This window comes from Pogoniulus pusillus, chromosome Z (genome assembly GCF_015220805.1).
Source record: "Pogoniulus pusillus isolate bPogPus1 chromosome Z, bPogPus1.pri, whole genome shotgun sequence".
Taxonomy (NCBI): Eukaryota; Metazoa; Chordata; class Aves; order Piciformes; family Lybiidae; genus Pogoniulus; species Pogoniulus pusillus.
The window spans coordinates 32,521,481-32,541,303 of NC_087309.1; the positions used below are offsets into that span (position 1 = coordinate 32,521,481).

Here is a 19,823-nt window from a genome sequence, read left to right on the forward strand (position 1 = left end):
CTGGAGACTTGTTTCCCCCCCTGCCCTGTAGGCATGAAGGGGGTGAGCAAGAGGCCCTTCCAGCACGAGGGGTGCCCGTGCAGTGCCTGCCTTAGAATCGGGCTGGGATTGGCTGTGGTCTTCGCGCCTAGGAAGTGTTAACTCTGCTCTTTGTCTAGGAAGGGTATAAATATTGGGGGACTTCCCGCCTTTAGGGTTCCTGCCTTAGAGATTGTGCCTGCCTGAGCGTTCCTGCCTGCCTGAGACTTCTCCTCCCGCCTCGCCTGGCCTGGATAGATTCTGCAGCAGGAGCCCCTGGTGCTCTGTTCCAAGGGACTGCTACACCTATTAACACCTTTTGTGCAGACCTGAATACCTCTTTACGATTCTCCTACAGCTTCTGAGAGTGAGCGAGAGCATGGGCCGCTGGACCAAGTCAGCCTGACTGTGAGTTATTTTGGCTCAGCTTTATTATTAAGTGGGAAATGCTATTCATTTAATAGCTAAAGCCTTTTCCAACTTCTGACTTCCAAAAACAGTCAAATTATCTATGGTATCTTTGTAGATTTTCTCAAACAAGCTGAATCTGTTAATTAAAACTAAATTAATTTCTGTATATAGTTTTGGGGATGGAAAATAAAATAATTCTGTTTTTGTATAAAATTCCTGACTTGGCCACATTAATTCCTTGCCTCCACAACAGATGGCTAAAGATTTTAAAGAACTTATCCGAATTCCAGCTTGCTGTTGATTATCAGGACAAGTCTGGGAGATGTGATAAATAGCTGATGTCCTCTATCCTCCATGTTGAACAACAGTAATGCTGCGTGAACTAGCTGGGCACATCCATTTTGGTTCTTGTATGTATGAAAAGAAAGAGTGAGTGAAACTTGAAAGCATGGCTGAAATAAGAACTGTTTTTAAAAAAGTCATATTCCACTTGGAAAGTCTTGAATTTCTTTTTCTGAAGTCAATTTGTGCAGGGTCTTTGTAGGCCTTGTTAACAATGCTGCTAGCACGGTGTGAAGAAATAATGTATAGAAAAGAAATGCCACCCTTCCCAGGACAGTGGTTGCTTTATCTCTCAAACTCTCACTGCTCTGCAGAACAAGAGAACAATGATTTCCTTACCTTATTTTGTTGTGCAGTGCACTTCATACAAGACAAGCCACCTGCAGGCACTTGTTTTGGCAGAATGAATAATAGGAATTTGCTGGATTTTCAAGGCTGTGTGTTTTCTTTCACAAATGGGCAGTCTTTGTTATCTTTATTTGATAGATGTCCAATTCCTGAATGCTGCCACATTTTTGAAGGTGGCATACCTCAGCAGCTGGCGCTTCAGAGTGAAGGGCTCCGTGCTTTTTAATCGAATGATGTGAAAAATGCTGCATTCTTCTGCTTTCCCTCTCGTTTTCTTTGTTATGATCAGTCTCTCAGACAGCTTGCCACTGTCGTTTTTGATTAATCTACCAAGCCAAAACATTATTCACCCAAACATAGGTGCCAATGAAAACTGAGTCAGATACACAACGTAATGAATCATTTGAGGTTCAACTGAGACCTTGGCCTTCAGTGCTTACAGCTGACATATATGATTGCCCAGCGTAGTGGCTTTTGTTGCTGTGGGTTTTGTTCAAGGATGCTAATGCTCTGTGTCAGAACAATACTATTTAGAGGACTTGCAGTGGTCTGTATAAGGCAAACACATATTAACCCACTCTTTGATGCTGTTTTCTTCACCCAAGTCTGCTGCATGCACTTGGAGCCTTTACAGATCTATACTAGAAATACTGCTAGCTTAAAATGCAAGTGAGTACTGCCTGCAAAGCCCTGGGGAAACAGAAAGGGGATGATTCAGCCAGCAGTGCAGACACTGGACTTGGAGTTTTTAAGGTGACTGGTCTTGAGGGTCCAGGCATTCAGAAAGGGAGGCAGAAGTCCAAAGGTGCAAAACTCTGCTTTACTGTGTTGAATTTGCCTTCAAGGGTGTTGTCATTATGCAAACAAACTACCCTGGATTGTTTAGATTAGGTTTTGGGTTTTTGTTTCCTGTACTGTTGCTGGAATCAGGAGCAGTCAGCCACACAGATGCATGTCAAAAGCAGTGCCAAGCATGTCCCATATATCAAGAGGTTGTGCAAGATGTCTGTCTGACTGGTGGATCCTTAGAGCCAAAGACGTCACAATTTGTGAGGACTTGGTTCAGTTTGCAGAGCTGGTAGGATTTGCTTTATTAGTAAAACGAGTTATTATTGCTTTATTTATCATCACAGATGGTGAACCCCTGCCTTTTCCAGGACCAGCCTTCCAAAGCAGGAGGTTGTGCTGCTTCGCAAGGGTATTTATCCACAAAGACATGTCCACTGTGCAGGAAAATATGCTCTTGAATATCCTCAGAAAAATATTTGTCTCTGTGGTTGTTCCTAATTCCAGGTAATACTGATTAAATCAGACCTAGGGGCAAGTCTGTGACAAATGGGTACTGTAAAAGTAGCTGCTAGGGTGCATCAGCCATGCTTGTTCTGCTATCCCATTTTCTCCTCCCTCTTTTCTTTGGCACAGGTCTGGAGATTGCTCAACCTCCATGCAGTCTGGAGCACAAATCTCTGCATGAATACACTCCAGTATGGTAATGAGAAAAACTCCGTCTGCAGCGGAGTAGATTAAAATGTGCACAGTCCTCAGTTGCTTCAAGATCATGCAAGACTCAAGAGAAGCTACTAAATAGATGAACTTTTGGTAAACTTTCACTTTCTTAGTGAACTAGGGAAGTTTAGGAAATCTTTTGTCCTCTTTATAACAAACTCCCAAAGTGGGAAGGGAAAATGGAAAAGTTCAATTATTCCTGAAAACAGGAATTTGTTTTTGTTTTTAAACCAAGCATACAGACACTTGAACCCTTACCTCCTTCCCTACCTAGTCTCTTATTTTCCTTTCAGATTGAGCTAGCTCACTTTTCTCTGTACACCAGTGTGGGAACGGAGTGTAGAAGAATAATAACAGATGGATTGTGACCTTGGTTCTCACAAGCAGCTGGGTAACTTATCTCAGAAAGGACAGATAACGGACACCTCGTGAATGAGGAAAACAAGGTGTGGTTTATGCTGATGGAATGGGTTGTCCTTGACTATGCTAATGTGTAGGTGTGTGCCTTATGCCTTGAGGGTATATATTGAGAGCCGAAATGATCAATAAATGTCTCTGGCATAATTCATGTTGAATCATCTGAAGTCCATGTGGCATCACCTTGTTCACATTGATCTGTGGGGCCTTGACCATGCTCCTGCAGCAAGCTAAACAGATTTCTGCAACACACCAGAACACACGATGAAGGTAAAACAGGTGTTGCAAAGAAATAATCAATTCTCAATTGCCTGCACTAGGTTTGACAACGTGGGTTCAGCCTGAGAGAATTAGGCTTTTATTCTGGCACTTCTGAGTCAGTATTGGAGTGAAATTACCTATTCTAATTGCACATATTTCCCCCACCATGTTTTTCCTTTGGTACTCATGGAGGCCTGACTTGATTGGAAAGAATTAGCATGGGTCAGAAAGATCTTAGCTGAGAAACGCTTGCTGCCTTCACAAGCCCTTCAACTCAGAAGGGACCATTTCCATTATCTTTCTTGTAGAATTTAGAATCCACAAAACCAGGAAATTCATCGGGTGACTTCCAGTTCTGTCCCAATTATTTGTTAAGTGCTATTTGTGTTAAAAAGTCATCTGGTCTTGATTTAAAGGGTAGGAAAATAATTTAAACTGACAGAGAATTTCCACAAATGACAAACTCCATCAAACCAGTTGGTCTCAATCTGATTAAAACAATACTTTAGAATTAGTTTGGCGTAGTATTTATTCTTTTGGGGGGTAAGAGAAAAATGAATGGACTTTTTTTTTTTTTTTACATTTTACTTTGAAACTATGGTTTTGCACTGCCAAGTTCTTGTTGTAATTACCTTTTACTAATTCAATATAAACTTAATATAATGGGGGTTTTGAACATGTTCAAAAGTGAGGCCCTTAAGTACTGATCTAAACTTATTATGACTATGAACTGACATAGAGTTATAGCTGTGTGAGTTAAAAAATAAATTAGGCCAGTAAATGAGTGTGGGAATTAAATGCCACATTTGATGTGGCTTTCATTCATTATTTCATTTATTAGCCTCAGTGCATATGTCTCTCCCTCTGACTAAATGCAGTAGGTCTGGCAGCACACATAGCTCAGAGCAGTGATGGAGGAATCTGTTGTCCTTCAGGAAGGGCACAGGATTGTACCATAGTTCTGTCCAACGGGTGGCTGCAGTCTGACAATGCAATGTGTCTCAGCAAATTTACGTTTCAGTGACAGATTCTGACTGTCAGTATTTAATTAGAAAGTTGTCCTGTGCAATGCAACGTTCAGGGTGAAAAGAGAAACAGCTTCAATGTTACCCCAGGAGGTGGCAGAAGTCTTTTAAATCTGTCTTGTCATCTGGTAGGTGCAGCTACTTGATTTTCCTTCCCCAAACCCATTTCCATGAGAGAAGAGCGGGGAAAAAAAAACCAAAACCCACACCCCAACAAACAAGTTTGAACCAGCTTTAGAAAGTGTCATAATGCCAAGCTCCATAGTGACCTTGCTTTGGAGGACTCGTGTTTATCTGGTGAAGACTTCTGGGATCTGAGTCTTTTCACTGCTCATCTGGTTGGGTGTCAGAGCAAATGCCATCTGAAGCTAAACCAGTGTGATGGTGGAAACTTAAAGTAAAAAGAAGAACAGCTTAGGAGTCAAATACAGAAATGTCAGGATGCTAAACTCCCCAGATCTGAAGCAAAAAGTGTGCAGAACTGTTGTCTGGTTTCTCTTGCCCTTCCAGAAATGATACCTTCTTGGTTCTGTGACCCCTCTTGACGCGCTCTCTCTCTTTCTGCTTTTATGAGAAATCAGAGAGAAGAGGCCAGTAAGGAATACCTGCTTGCTGTAGCACATTAGAGAACCAGCCTGTTTTATTTTTCCGGTGTGGAAACATCATTAAAGGACATTTTTCTTGTAATTAGTTGGGGCAGTGTTTAACTCATGTCTAGATGTGACTTCCTGAGCAGCAGTTGTACTTCTGCAACAGTACAACCATACATTTAAACCCAGAAAATAACTAAAGGGGTCAGGGAAAATATTTTCTCCTTTAGCTTCTGAAGAATATAATATTTTCTGTATTTTTTGATTTTGGCCAAGGCTGCAGTGGCTGCCAGCCAGCCAGCCAGTAAAATACAGTCAAAGGCTGCCCTTGTCCACATGTTTAAAAGGCACTACCAAAAATGCATCATTTTTTCCAACATTTTTGTTGGGTGGAGCATGGAAGGTGATTCCCCCTTCACACCCTTACATCAATATTTATACAGAACAGCTTTAGCTTAACCTGAAAGGAAAATTCTGAAAGTGCTTCAGAAAGCCTGTGGTAGGAAATACAAACTTAAAACAATTTCCATTAAATTGCTGGCTCTGAACATTATGTCGTGGGCTTGGCACAGATCGTGGGTTTTGAGTCAAACAAATGGCCCTACAGAAAACGCTGAAGTTTTAGACTACATCTTCACAAACTGCCTCTGTTACTCGTGAACCACTGGAAAAGGAGAGGAGGAAATGCTTTACTGCATTGAGAGGGCACATTAAATAAGCCTGCTGTCCTTTGCTACCTCCTCATTGAAAAGCAGAAGAATAGTGAAAGGGTACCCTATCTAGGGAAGAAAATATACATAGCATCACAGACACAAAGGGGATGTATAAAACATCAGAGGACAAGCTTTTTTTAAAATTCTTCTGAGAAATGAAGAAGTCTTTTGTGAGAAAGTTGAACGTTTGGATTTGCTTGCTTTGCTGCAGCTCTTGGCAGTGCTCTGTCCCCCCTAATCCAGCAAAGGCAAAACCGAGGAAAATTTGGTGCTTGGGGAATGGTACTGAGCTGAGGCCTGAATTTATACCTCTCCGTGGTTTTCCCCTTGCTGAATTAGGTTAAGCCTCATAATTATTGAGTGACCCATTCCCTCGTGTTGCAATTAGAGGCTTCAGTGCCTTGTAAAGACAGAGTTGAAACAGAAAAATTATCTTGACCAGCCTTTCTGCCCTGAATTTACCTTCTTTCATCTCACACTTGTGAACCAGTACTGGTAATGTTCCCCTTCTTTGGGTTCTGATATGATGGCATGGGCCAGCTATGCACTCAGCATCACTGGTCCAAATTTATCTCTGTGCCCTGGATACAACCCTCCCACTGCAGATAGCCCTTGAGACCCCCTCTCATGGGCTGTGGCTTCCACTCACCCTGTTACAAAGGGTTAGAAACAGAAAGTTAAAAACCATTTTTTATGTGGAAGTGCAGGTTGGGCCCATTCTACCAGTACAGTTTCCTTCATACAGGAAGGCAGCTACTTAAAATTCTTTTGTCCCAGCATGAAGCTGAGAACACAAAGCTAACACATATTAACATGAATGTGTACAGAGACATATTTTTAAACAATAGATTTTGTCTTTGCTGTGCCAGGAAACTTGTATTTCTCTGTATACCCATACTGTATGCACCACCTGTGGGGCTACAAGAGATATCCTCACACTGATTTTTCCAGTGATCCTCCACTCCTGGTAGGGTATCTAACTGATAAGCAAACAAGTAAACACATCCTTTCTTACCCTGTCATCACCATTACAATAAAAGTTGCCGTTTTGATGGTGGTTATACATGGTGGACACATGGACCAGAATCATAGAATCTCCTGGTGGGAAAAGGCCATACGATCATCAAGTCCAACCATAAACTAATATCTCCTTGCACACAACTCTTAGTCTGTGTCCCTAAGCTGCTCATGCAGGTGTCTTTTGATCACCTCCAGGGATGGTGACTCCATTACTTTTCTGGGTGACCTGTTCTGATGCCCAATGGCCCTTTTGGTAGAGAATTTTTCCCTACTATCCAATCTAAGCCTCACCTGAAAGAACTTCTGGCCATTTTCTCTCATCCTATCAAATGTCTCCTGAGATCCTGAGAGAAGAGGCTAGTCTCTACCTTGCTATAACCTCATTTCAGAGAGTTGTAGAGAACAGTAATGTCTCCTCTCAGCCTCCTCGTCTCCCGGCTTCTCTCCAGCTCCTTCTGCTGCTCCTCATAGGATCTATGTTCAAGATTAGTTTGGCTGAACAACTTTGTGTGTCTAGGCCATCTTCAAATCAGGTTCAAGTACTATTTTCTAAATTTAATAACATGTCAAGATTTATAATGCCTAGAATTAGAATTTCTTATAATTCAAAGCAAAACCATAGAAAAAGGTATAATAAAACCCCACAGGTATGTGAGAGGAGAAGTGTTGGTTTCTAGCACACTGGGGAGGATTGGACAACACCAGTCTCACTCCAGATTCTCTGTTTGTATTAACCCGTAGGCAAGTACTACATTGCAATTATCTTGTCTACTTCTCTTATTAGGAAACCAGAGTTGAGCATATTTGCTACCAGTCAGGCCTACATTGTTTTGCGTAATTAGCTGATTAGCTGCTGATAGAGAGCCTTCAAGTATCTCTCCCTACTTGTGCTCTCTGCAAGCTAGTTAAATACTTGGATGCTCATAATGATGTCCCAAAAGGAAGCGACACCTTTTATTTTTGTTCGAAGGTTTATGTTCAGCTGTTTTGTGCAGCCTGTGAAATTGTGCTGCAGTTATCCCAGGATATGAAACAATGTTCCTTGCTAATCCTGGGGGAAAAATGTAATGCACTGTTGTACTGGAAGAGGTGCAAGGAGGTTTCGTTTGGTTCAGTATAGGTCATTATTTTTAAAGATCTCAAACTCTGACTGCTTCGTTTTCTGGATCAAAAATTAATGATCTATCTGGAGACGGATGAACTTAGAGAAGTTTCTAGCAGGAATGATGGAGGAAAAAAGTGTCACTCAGGGACTCAGGTTCCTCACAGAGAGAGTGATTTGCTGTTGGAATGGGCTGCCCAGGGAGGTGGTGGAGTCACTGTCCCTGGAGGTGTTCAAGAAAAGCCTGGATGAGGCACTTAGTGCCATGGTCTAGTTGACTGGCTAGGGCTGGGTGCTAGGTTGGACTGGATGATCTTGGAGGTCTCTTCCAACTTGGTTGATTCTATGATTCTATGATTCTATGACTGTTGCTGAATAACCATGATCCTGTGCTCAGTGTAACTCTAGGGCTGTGCAGTGTGATCCCTGCAGGGTTGGACATCATGCAGAAGCCTTCCTTGTCTCTCATGGCTTTGCTGGACATGCCAGTCTCCATGTGAACGCAAGCCATAGGTGTACACAATATATGGTGTCTGCTCACACTCTTTGCTGGAGGAGGTGTTGGACACTGTCTGTACATCTCCATTGGCCACACAGTCAAGTATTTGCAAAGAAAGGGATGGAGGGGTCACAGCTACCTCCCTGTGCAATTGGCTGCTGCCCCATTTCCATAGCAGCTATGTCTAGCCATACAAAGCTGTGACCCTCATATTCATCTGCTGACTCTCTCCAAGCTAGATGGCCACTTACTCCAATGCACCAGGTCTAAAAGTCCAAGTAATTTGTGCAGGAATACCTTTTTCTGGGGTAGAGATTCCTCAGAGTCCTTGCCCCTGTGTTTCTGAAATGCTGAGTTTGGTGGTGGTTTTTTTTTTTTCACTCAGTAAGTGAAGTCAGGTTCAGAAAAAGAATCATTGAAACACACATACTGCTTCACATTTTTAATGCTTGTAAATAAGCATTTGTCAAACAGGCAAGGAATCTTTAAAGTGCGGAGCAAATGTTCTAGCTTTATGACAAATCATCATAGCAAATTTTAACTAAAGAGTTCTGACTAATAAACCATTACTTTGCATTTAGGAGAAGTGATAGATTTGTTAATGTGGACTTTTAATCTCTGCTATGATGGAAATATTCAGCACCGCTGTTCAGATGCTTGATCTCAGAGTTCTCCTTCATAAATCTCAGTCACATTTCCTGGATGTAATTTTTTAGTCTGCTAAATACTGTTTAGGCAAAGACTTTCATAAAAGTATTTATGTTTTAGGAAATGTCTTAGATGCACCTGTGTTTCAAAGCTGGGCTGAAATGATTGCCTAATTTGTAATGGAGATGAAGTTTGAGAAACTACACAAGAGTAGATATGAATTGCTAATTGGTCGTGGCCTTGTCTTCCCACTGATGTGCATACATTTTGTCCCCAGTGCAGTCACAAGGCAGACCATTACATCACGTAAAGCACTACTTTGTTTGGTACAGGTTTCCACCATTTCTTCTGAAATATACCTCTGAGCAAAGACATTTGCAGCTCATGTGCAGACAGAAGGTTGATGTGTGTGTAGCTGCATACATATCAAAGGGGTTGTCTTGCCAGCAGCTGCCAACCAGGAAAGTCTTGAGTGTACCTTGCATGCAGTGGATGAAGCTTGACAATTATAACTGTACAACCCCACAACCTCCTTTGTGTTTTTGCTTTGCTTTCTTGCTTTCCTTCCAGGCTTTTCTAACCTGGATGGTCTATAAGGCTTTACACAGGGTATTCCATGTTTCTTGTCTTTCTGACTTAGGAGGGATGTGCTGAGCTGATGGTTTTGATGGCTTGCTCTAGAAGCAGAACAAATCTAAACCATACCAGAGTTATTTCAGATGACTGACAGGCCAGATCCCCATCTGCCACAACTTCAATGATTCAATACTTAGTCTACATAGAAAATAGTAAAGCTGGATTGGCAACTCAAATTTTTATCTTACTTTGCAGACAGAATTCAGTTTCAGGTGGCTGGAGACAAAGAAAAGGAGACAATTATAAGTCACCAGTGGGCAGGGATGCCGGTCCAAAAAGACCTGGACAAGCTGGAGAGGTAGGCCCAGGCCAACCACAAGATGTTCAACAAGACCAAGTGTAAGGTCCTGCACCTGGGTTGGCCCAATCCCAAGCACAGATACAGGCTGGGTAGTGAATGGCTGGAGAGCAGCCCTGAGGAAAACGACCTAGGGGTCTGGGCTGATGAAAAGCTCAACCTGAGGCAGCAGTGCGTACATGCAGCCCAGACAGCAACCATGTCCTGAGCTCCATTAAGAAAAGTGTTGCCAGCAGGGCAAGGGAGGGGATTCTCCCCCTTTACTCTGCTCTTGTCAGACCTCACCTGGAGTACTGTGTGCAGTTCTGGAACTCTCAACACAAGAAGGATATGGAACTGTTAGAGTGAGTCCAGAGAAGGGCCTTGAAGATGCTCAGAAGGCTGGAGCACCTCTGCTCTGAGGACAGGCTACAACAGTTGGGGGTCTTCAGCCTGGAGAAGAAGAGGCTTCAAGGAGATCTTGTAGTGGCCTTTCTATATCTGAAGGGGCCTTACAGGAAGGCTGGGGAGGGACTATTTTCAAGGTCTTATAATGACAGGGTGAGGAGTAATGAGTTTAAGCTGCAAGAAGGGAGATGTAAACTGGATGTTAGGAAAGAATTCTTTACATTGAGGGTGGTGAGACACTGGCACAGGTTGCCCAGGGAAGTTGTGCATGCTTCCTCCCTGGAGGTGTTCAAGGCCAGGTTGGATGAGAACTTGAGCAACCTGTTCTAGTGGGAGGTGTTGAGGGTTGGAACTGGATGATCTTTGAGGTCCCTTCCTACGTAAACAATTGTGTGGTTCTGTGATTCTCTCTCTTGATAGATTTTCAACATCTTTTAATGTGGTTCCCTGGACATATGCTATTTTTAATTTATTTTTGTTTTAATATTAATTTTTTCCCCAAGCTCTTGTCTTCACCCTTCTATACCTGAGGAAGATTATTGAGAAAAGTGTGGGTAAGGCTTTATTAAGCTTCACCAAGACTTACCCTAAAGTATCCTTCCAGCTGGGAAACCAAGATGAAGATTATACTCATCTCCAGAAAAACATTTTGAAGTAGCAAAATTCAACCTTGTAACTGTCATTTTCTCTCACAGCAGTAGAGGTGGAGAAGGATGGATTTAGACTCAAACATAAGCTGAATGTGCTGCGGGGAAGATCACAAATATCCTGAAATTGAAGTATCTTTGATGTCACAAAACACATAATAGGCCCCACATTTCTATGTGTCTGACACCCCAGCTGTGTTATGATCTGCTTTGTGAACCAAGGGGCTGTGCATTGCAGATGCACAGGTATTGTGGTTTTGGTTTGCTCTCCCCCTTGCAAAGCAGTCATTATTCTTGGTCAAGAAGCAAACTCTTACTGCTCTTCAGCATGGTCCCTGGTGGGATCAACAAGGAACTTGGACTGTCCTGTGTGCTCAGTTGCTGACACTGGTGAGCATAGTGAATATGCAATTTTACTGTGCCTTCATGTCACTCAGAGCCCTGACTTTATCCAAGGCCTTGGAAAAGTGTTGAACAAGGCCTTTTGTTCAGGTACATTCACTGCAGTGAGAGCCCTAACACTGTCAGTATGCTCATGCATATTTGAATGCATCTATCCATCTCCATCCTTGTCTCCTTACTGTTGAGTGACAGCCCTTCTGCCTTTGTCTGCTCCCATTTTCCTGATAGGGCATTTTTAGGAAAAAAGAAAAAAAAAATGGCACATCTTAACACCAAATCAGGTGATAGGGAATTTTAAAGCAGATGTCTTGTATTGTAGGGCAAATGGGGTGAGTTTAGATTTTGAAATGTTTATTTTGCTTATTTTCATGCAGCTTGCAAATGTGGTTTGTTTGGTTTCCTGCAGTTTGGATTAGGTTTCACTTGTCCATCTCATCTCCCAGGTTTGGAAACTGCCTCTTCAGAAGCACACTGAACTGTTGAATGGTTCCTTTTCTAAGGGTTAAGAGACAGTCCTAACTCAGCACCAAGATTCTTATGCCCAGTTCAGCTTTGAATTTAGCCTCAGCGTGCTCTCACAGAGACAGGGTGATGATTTGGGCTGCAGTGTCACACTGACATGGCATAAATCTGTCACAGAGGTGTTTATGCACAATTTGCACACGGCAATACATTTTGCAGTGCAGGCACTGACTCTGTCATGGGTCACTATTTGTGTCAATGGCCAACCATACTTATTTGTCATATTGGAACAACAGGTGACCAGATGTCTCCAGGCAATGTGAATCCTGCCACCATGACCTGTGTTAGTGTGCTATTTAATCTGATTTTTATAGTGCCTTGATACAATCCATTAACCCATCAGGATACCAGATCAAGTTGCTCAGAGTCATGTTGATCATGACTTTGAATATTATGAGGGATGGGTCCTCAACTACTTCCCTGGGCTACCTCTTCCAGTGTAACACCATCCTTATGGTAAAGAACTTGTTCCTGATGTCCAGCCTGAATTTGCTCTTCTCTAGTCCAAACAATTGCACCTTGTCCTATCACTGTAGATCTTTGTAAACAGTTCCTTTCCAGCCTTCCTCTCCAGTCTTCTAGCCTTCTTCAGGCACCGGAAGGCTGCCAGTATACCTCTACAGAGCCTTCCCTTCTCCAGGCTGACTAGCCCCAACTCCTTATCCTGTCCTCATAAGAGAGGTGTTTCAGTCCCCTGATCATTTTCCTGGACCTCTGGACTTGCTCCATCAGGTCCATGTCCTTCCTGTGCTTGGAGGTCTCATCCAAGCCAAACTATTCTATGATGCTAGGATTGGAGCAGCTGATCTCAAAGGTCCAGCCTAAGCCAGTCTATGATTCTGTGATTTGTGGCAAAGCTTAATGTTGTGGCTATGCTTTGGTATTAAGGATCACTGTGGCAGAGAGAGGTGTGTTCATAACGGATGAAATTTAAGCAGCCCTGATGATCAAACCCACACAGGCCTTGCACCTCTTACTGCTGAACAGGACTGGCAATACTGGACGAGTGTCTGACTGTTCTCTCTCGGTCAAGTTTTTTTTTCTGATTAGTCTCCAGCAGTCATTTGGCTTTGAAGAAGTTTAGGATGGATGAATACTGCACTGTTACCTCTTCCTACAACTCTTCTTGATTTAATTGTATTTTAAATAAAAACACTGGTTCATTTATCTGTATCCAAAGCAGAAACATATTTATTCATTTTTTTTAATCATGAAGCTAAGAGCTTATCTCTTCATCATTCGATAGCTGATGTGTTTCTTGTTCTTTGATACAATTGCAATAAGGAGAGTCTGTGGGACGGAGTTTCCCAAGCAGAGAGAGTTTTGGTGTATCTGTTTCCATATTGGGCACTCACTCAGCTGGGACAGGAGAAATCATGTGGAAGTGCCCTGATCCTCATGTGCTCTCTGTGCTTAGTTTCTCAGTTGTTAGATTAACATCATATAATTTTCCTGAGCCTCAGCAGTAGTTTAGCAGTGAAGGCAATCCAAATCCAGATCTGCATTAGTACTTACATTGATCCCCCATGTTTCTGCAATTACTGCTGTTATATGTGTTATGGTGCTAGTTTGAAGCTAGCTAGAATGTTTTGGTGAGAAGGATTAGATCACAGGTTGTGAAAGAGAAACAAATGTTGATGTCTGCTTCACTCACAGGCTTGCTGAGATGTATAAGAACAAGAATCCAAACATAGATATGGGAGTCACTCTTTGCCTGGGCTGTGGACTGTATTTTTCTCTCTAACCTCACCCTCTGTCTCTGTGATTAATCCACCTGCTTTCTACCCCCCCCCCCCCCCCGGTCGACCTTCATTCTTCCTTGGGGCACAAGGCAACATCTGGGGTAAGGTAAAGGGGTGGGAGAAGGTGGAAGAGCAGTTGGGAGCCCCTCCTAGAGACTCAGGTTTCTGGGAATCATAGAATCAACCAGGTTGGAAGAGACCTCCAAGATTATCCAGTCCAACCTAGCACCCAGCCCTAGACAGTCATGCCTAGCCTAGACCATGGCACTAATTGCCTCATCCAGGCTTTTCTTCAACACCTCCAGGGATGGTGACTCCACCACCTCCCTGGGCAGCCCATTCCAATGCCAATCACTCTCTCTGGCAAGAACTTCCTCCTAACATCCAGCCTATACTTCCCCCAGCACCTCTTGAGACTGTGTCCCCTTGTTCTGTTGCTGGTTGCCTGGGAGAAGAGACCAACCCCCACCTGGCCACAACCTCCCTTCATGTAGTTGTGTTTCTGTATTGCCTTTTACCTTGTATATTTCTGTGTATAACTGTATATACTGTAAAAATCTGCTTGTCTATTGTACTAAGCTGTAAATATAAACTTCATTCAAATTTCCAGAGCCAGCTGAGTCTAGTCTGGGTGATTTCCAAAGTGTGGGGAGGCAGGTAGCACCCAAACCATCACAGTTATTTAAAAAATTCTTGGTCCTTGAGAAATAATAATAATAAAAATCCTTCTAAAAAGCCTGATGGAATTTCATGTTCAGTTAACCCTGTGTGAGCAATTACTGCATTGTCATTGCAGCTTGCCTTTATCTGAGAAAAGTATGTTAAAAGAATATATCATAGTATTGCCTGAAAGCTATAAAGTATTGTGGGCCTATGGGGAGACTTCAGAGGTGGAATATGCATTGGAAAAAAAATAACATAGATTTTAGTAATATGAATTGTGATAGAGAGCTATCATGAAGAAACAGTGTTTCTCTGTAGGGTATTTTTAAAGGGTATTTATCTTTTTATTAGGGTTTGTGTACAGATTATTTTCCTTTTGCCAGTGAAAACCAAGACTTACCTTCTATCTTTAGAAATGTTTCAATAGAGATTTTTTTTTGGGGGGGAGGAAATACTCAGCCTTGAAGGTCACATTGTAAATAGTAAAAAGGCTGATGCAGTCCTTGATATAATCCTTCTATGATAATTATCTTTCAGTTAATCACAGAATCACAGAGTGTTAGAGGTTGGAAAGGACCTCCAGAGATCAGTGAGTTCAAGCCCCCACTGCCAAAGCAGGATCACCTATGATAGCCTGCACAGGAATGCATCCAAGTGGGTTCTGATAGTCTCCAGAGAAGGAGGCTTCACAAACCACCTGGGAAACCTGTTCCAGTGCTCCATCACCTTCACTGTCATAGAATCATAGAATGGTTTAGATTGGAAGGGACCTCAAAGATCATCCAGTTCCATCCTCTGCCTACCCACCCCCACACCCCCCACCCCCATAGGCAGGGACACCTACCACTAGAACAGATCACTCAAGGCCTCATCCAACCTGGCCTTGAACATCTTCAGGGAGGGAGCAACCATAACTTCCCTGGGCAACCTGTTCCAGTGTCTCACCACCCTCACTGGAAAGAACTCTTTCCTAACATCTAGTTTAAATCTCCCCTCTTGCAGCTTAAACTCATTACTCCTATCCTGTCACTACAAGACCTTGAAAACAGTCCCTCCCCAGCCTTCCTGTAGGGCCCCTTCAGATATTGGAAGGCTATTGTAAGGTCTCCTTGAAGCCTTCTCTTGTCCAGGCTAAAGACCCCCAACTGTTGTAGCCTGTCCTCAGAGCAGAGGGACTCCAGCCCTCTGACCATCTTTGTGGCCCTCCTCTGGACTTGGTCCAGCAGTTCAATGTCTTCCTGTGTTGAGAGCTCCAGAACTGCACACAGTACTCCAGGTGGGGTCCAATGAGAGCAGAGTAAAGGGGGAGAATCCCCTCCCTTGCCCTGCTGGCCACACTTTTCTTAATGGAGCCGAGGACATGGTTGCTGTTTGGGCTGCATGTGCACACTGCTGCCTCATGTTGAGCTTTTCATCAGCCCAGACCCCCAGGTCGTTTTCCTCAGGGCTTCTCTCCAACCATTCACCACCCAGCCGGTATCTGTGCTTGGGATTGTGCCAACCCAGATGCAGGACCTTACACTTGGTCTTGTTGAATGTCATGTGGTTAGCCTGGGTCCACCTCTCCAGCCTGTTCAGGTTCTTCTGAGTGGCATCCCTGCCCTCTAGCAAGTTGACTGTGCTTGGTGTCATCTGCAGACTTGCTGAGGGTGCACTCGATTCCTCTGTCCATGTCACTGACAAAGATGTTAAACAGTACTGGTCCCAGCACTGACCCCTGAGGGATGCCACTTGTCACTGGTCTCCAGGTGGACATTGTGCCATTGATCACCACTCTGTGTGCGACCACCCAGCCATTTCCTTACCCAGCTGTGCTTCACCCATCAAGTCCATGTTTGTCCAGTTTGGTGACCAGGATGTCATGTGGGACAGAGTCAAATGCCTTACTCAGGTCCAGGCAGATGATGTCAGTGCTGGGACCAGTGCTTTCCCTAGTCCACTGTTGCTGTGACTTCATCATAAAAAGCCACTGAATTTGCCAGGCATGATTGGCCCTTGGAGAAGCCATTGCTGGTTACCACCAATCACCTCTGCTTTGTTTTCATTTTGCCTTGGCAGAGCCTTCAGGAGGATCTGCTCCATGATCTTGCCAGGCACAGAGGTGAGATTGACTGCTCTGTAGTTCCTGGGGTCATCCTTTTTTCCCATCTTGCAGATGGGTGTTATGTTTGCCCTTTTCCAGTCAGCAGGAACTTCACCAGCCTGACATGACCTTTCAAATATGATGGACAGTGGTTTAGCAGCTTCATCTGTCAGTTCCCTCAGGGCTCATGGATGGAACTCGTGAGGTCCCATGGACTTGGCATGTTCAGATTCCTTAGGTGCTCACGAACATGATCTTCAGTTATAGTGGGCAGACCTTCCTTCTGCCAGTCCTTACATTTGCCCTCTGGGACTTGGACATTGTGGTTGGCGCTCTTGCTGTTGAAGACTGAGGCAAAGAAGTCACTGAGCACCTCGGTCTTATCCATATCTGTCCTGGAGTACTGTACCCCTAAATTCCTCTCCTGCCCGGACTTAGGGGGGAAAGGGGAAAAGCCGCCTGTTTTCCCTCCCCCCTCGCCTGCCCTGCAGCTGTGAAGGGGGGGAGGACTGCCCCATGAGTTCCCGCGCTGGAGCCAGGCTGAGATTGGCCGTGCGCTTTCGCGCCTAAGGTGTGGTAACTCTGCCCTTTGTCTAGCGAAGGTTATAAATATTGGGGGTCTTCCCGCCTTTGGGGTTCCTGCTTTGGAGTTTTGCCTGTGCCTGGATGTATGTGTCTGCCTGAGCTCACACACTCCCCTGTGCCTGGACTGCAGAGAGACCTTCAAGGATTTGCTTTCCTATTGACACCTTTGTGTGCCTAACAACCCTTAACGATTCACCTGCAGCCGCTGGAAAAGAAGAGGCAGACAGACCGCACGAGTCAGCCTGAGTGAGTTATTTGGCTTAGCTTAATTTAGTAAGAAACCGCTATTAATAGCTAATGCCTTTTCCAACTTCTGACTTCCAATATAGTCAGATTATTGATGGTATCCTTGTAGGTTAATTCTCATGCAACTGAATCTGCTAATTAAACTAAATTAATCTTTGTATATATAGTTGTGGGGGTGGGTTTTTGGGAAAATAAAAATAACTATTTTTGATAAATTCCCGACTCGGCCACATATTAATTCCTGCTCTCCGCAACAACATCATTTGTCACCAGCTCTCCATTTCCCTTCTGGAAGGTTCCCACATTCTCTCTAGTCCTCCTTTTGTCACTAATACACCTGAAGAAGTTCTTCTTGTCCCTCTAATGTCCCTAACCAGATTTAATTCTAGCTGTCCTTTAGCTTTCTTAACCTGAGCTCTGGTTGCACAAACAATTTCTTTGTATTCATCCCAGGTTCCCTGTCCTTGCTTCCACTCTCTGTAGGCTTTCTTCTTGCATCTAAGTATGTCCAGGAGCTCTCTATTCATCCATGCAAGCCTCCTGGTGTTCTTAGTTGCCTTCCTCTTTTTTTAGCCTGCATAGCTCCTGGGCTTGGAGTAGGTGTTCCTTGAACATTGACCAGCTTTCCTGGGCCCCTCTTTCTTTCAGAGTTTTTTTTTTCCCCATGGCACCCTGCCAATGAGGTCCCTGAAGAGGTTGAAATCTGCTCTTCCGAAATACAGAGCAGTGGGTTTGCTATGCACCCTCCTTGATGCCTTGAGGATCTTTACCATTTAGTGGTCACTGCAGCCAAGGCTACCCTTCAGCTTCACTTCATTCACCTGCCCTCACCTTGTTGGTGAGGACTAAATCCAGCATAGCACCAATTCTTGTGGGTTCCTCTACCACTGTAAAGAAGCTTCTCCTCATGTTGAGGTGAAACCTTCTATGTTACAGTTTGTAGCCATTGCTCCTTGTCTTATTGCTACTGACCACTGAAAATAGATTTGCTCCATTCACTTGACACTCCTCAGATATTTGTATGCATTGATGAGATCCCTTTCAGTCTTCTCCAGATTAAGCAGCCCCAGGTCTCTCAATTTCTCTTCACAGGAGAGATGCTCAAGTCCTTGTGGCACTTTGTTGGACTCTGTCATAAAAAGCTGTGGGAATTAAAAATCTTCTCATAGCTCTGTGTTTTCTGACTGTGGCCTCTCTTGTACATTAGTACATCACCTCTTGGTGTAATAGAAGTGAACATATTACTGTAGAGCAAGAAATGAAGAGTTAACAATACCTTGAATGTTAGCTTTGTGCTGAGAACTGCATTATTCCAAACTAAATATCCCAAGAAACTCCCCTGAGACATGCTGATGCATTAAAGCTCAGGTATACTTGATTGCAGTCCCTAACAGCATAAAATCTTATTTTAACTGGCTTTCCACACAAGCAGCACTCAGTGTGTGCTACTGGTGATGTTGCACTGATAACAAAACAGAGACATTTACTGTCAGACTCCTATAACAAATGAACAGAAACCACGTTGCCATTGGAATGGGCTGCCCAGGGAGGTGGTGGAGTCACCATCCCTGGAGGTGTTCAAGAAAAGACTGGATGAGGCACTTGGTGCCATGGCCTAGATGACTGGATAGGGCTGGGTGATAGGTTGGACTGGATGATCCTGGAGGTCTCTTCCAACCTGGTTGATTCTACGCTTCTATGGATCCTTTGGATCTTATTAGGATATAAGCACCATGTGAAAACAGTATGATTGCAGTTCAGTACTGTCAGGCTGGGACATGGTTTGGGTGAAAAAAAGGTTGAAAGCTACTCTCAAATTTTGTTCTTGTCAGGCTGTGCACAAACTTTTAAATCACATATCTGAAACTCTGTAGCTCTGAGAACATATTTGGGAGGTGTTTGATTTGAGCACAAGTCTCATAAGAAGTGGTTGAGGGAAATTAAGTGTTCAGCCTGGAGAAAAGGTGGCTCAAGGAAGAGCTTACTCTCTATAACTGCCTGAGAGGAGGTTGCAGAGAGGTAGGGCTTAGTCTCCCCCAGTAACAAATGATGGGACATGACAGCTAGACTCTGTCTTAGAGGTATTTTCCAAGCAAAACAATCCTATGATACAAGAGGAAATGGCCTGAAGTTGTGGCAGGGGAAGTTTAGGTTAGTTATTAGAAGAAATTTCTTTACCAAAAGGGTTATCAAGTCCTGGAACATTCTGCTCAGGTAAGTAGTGGAGTCAGCACATAGGCTATATAGATATATAGATATGGTGTGGAGGGACATGATTTAGTCATGATCTTGGTGGTCTGGGTTAATGGTTGGACTTGAGGATCTTAAAGGTCTCTTCCAACCAAAATGATTCTGTGATTCTATGTTCAACAGAGGAGAGGTTAATCAAACCAGGCTGCATTCTTCAATAGTGTCCTTCAACTGGTACAGGTTGGAGACTGCCCTTCTGCAAGGCAGCTCAGTGGAGAAAGACCTTGGAGTGCTGGTGGAGAGCAAGTTCTGCATGAGCCAGCAACGTGCCCTTGTGGCCAAGAGAGCCCATGGCATCCTGGGGTGCATCAGGAAAAGTGTGTCCAGCAGGTCTAGGGAGGTTCTTCTACTGCTCTGCTCTGCCCTGATGAGACCACACCTGGAGTACAGTGTCCAGTTTTGGACTCCCCAGTTCGAGAGAGACAGGGACCTGCTGGAAAGAGTCCATGAGGATGACCGGGG

The 19,823-nt window shown here is 43.8% G+C and overlaps 1 long non-coding RNA gene across 1 annotated transcript; it reads left to right on the forward strand.

Annotated features, from left to right (window-relative positions):
• The first annotated feature begins 214 nt into the window (after nucleotides 1–214).
• Nucleotides 215–3,193, forward strand: LOC135173565 (uncharacterized). Its single transcript, XR_010301377.1, has 2 exons — nucleotides 215–426; nucleotides 2,542–3,193. It is a non-coding gene; the product is annotated as an uncharacterized LOC135173565 (long non-coding RNA).
• The last annotated feature ends 16,630 nt before the right edge of the window (nucleotides 3,194–19,823 follow it).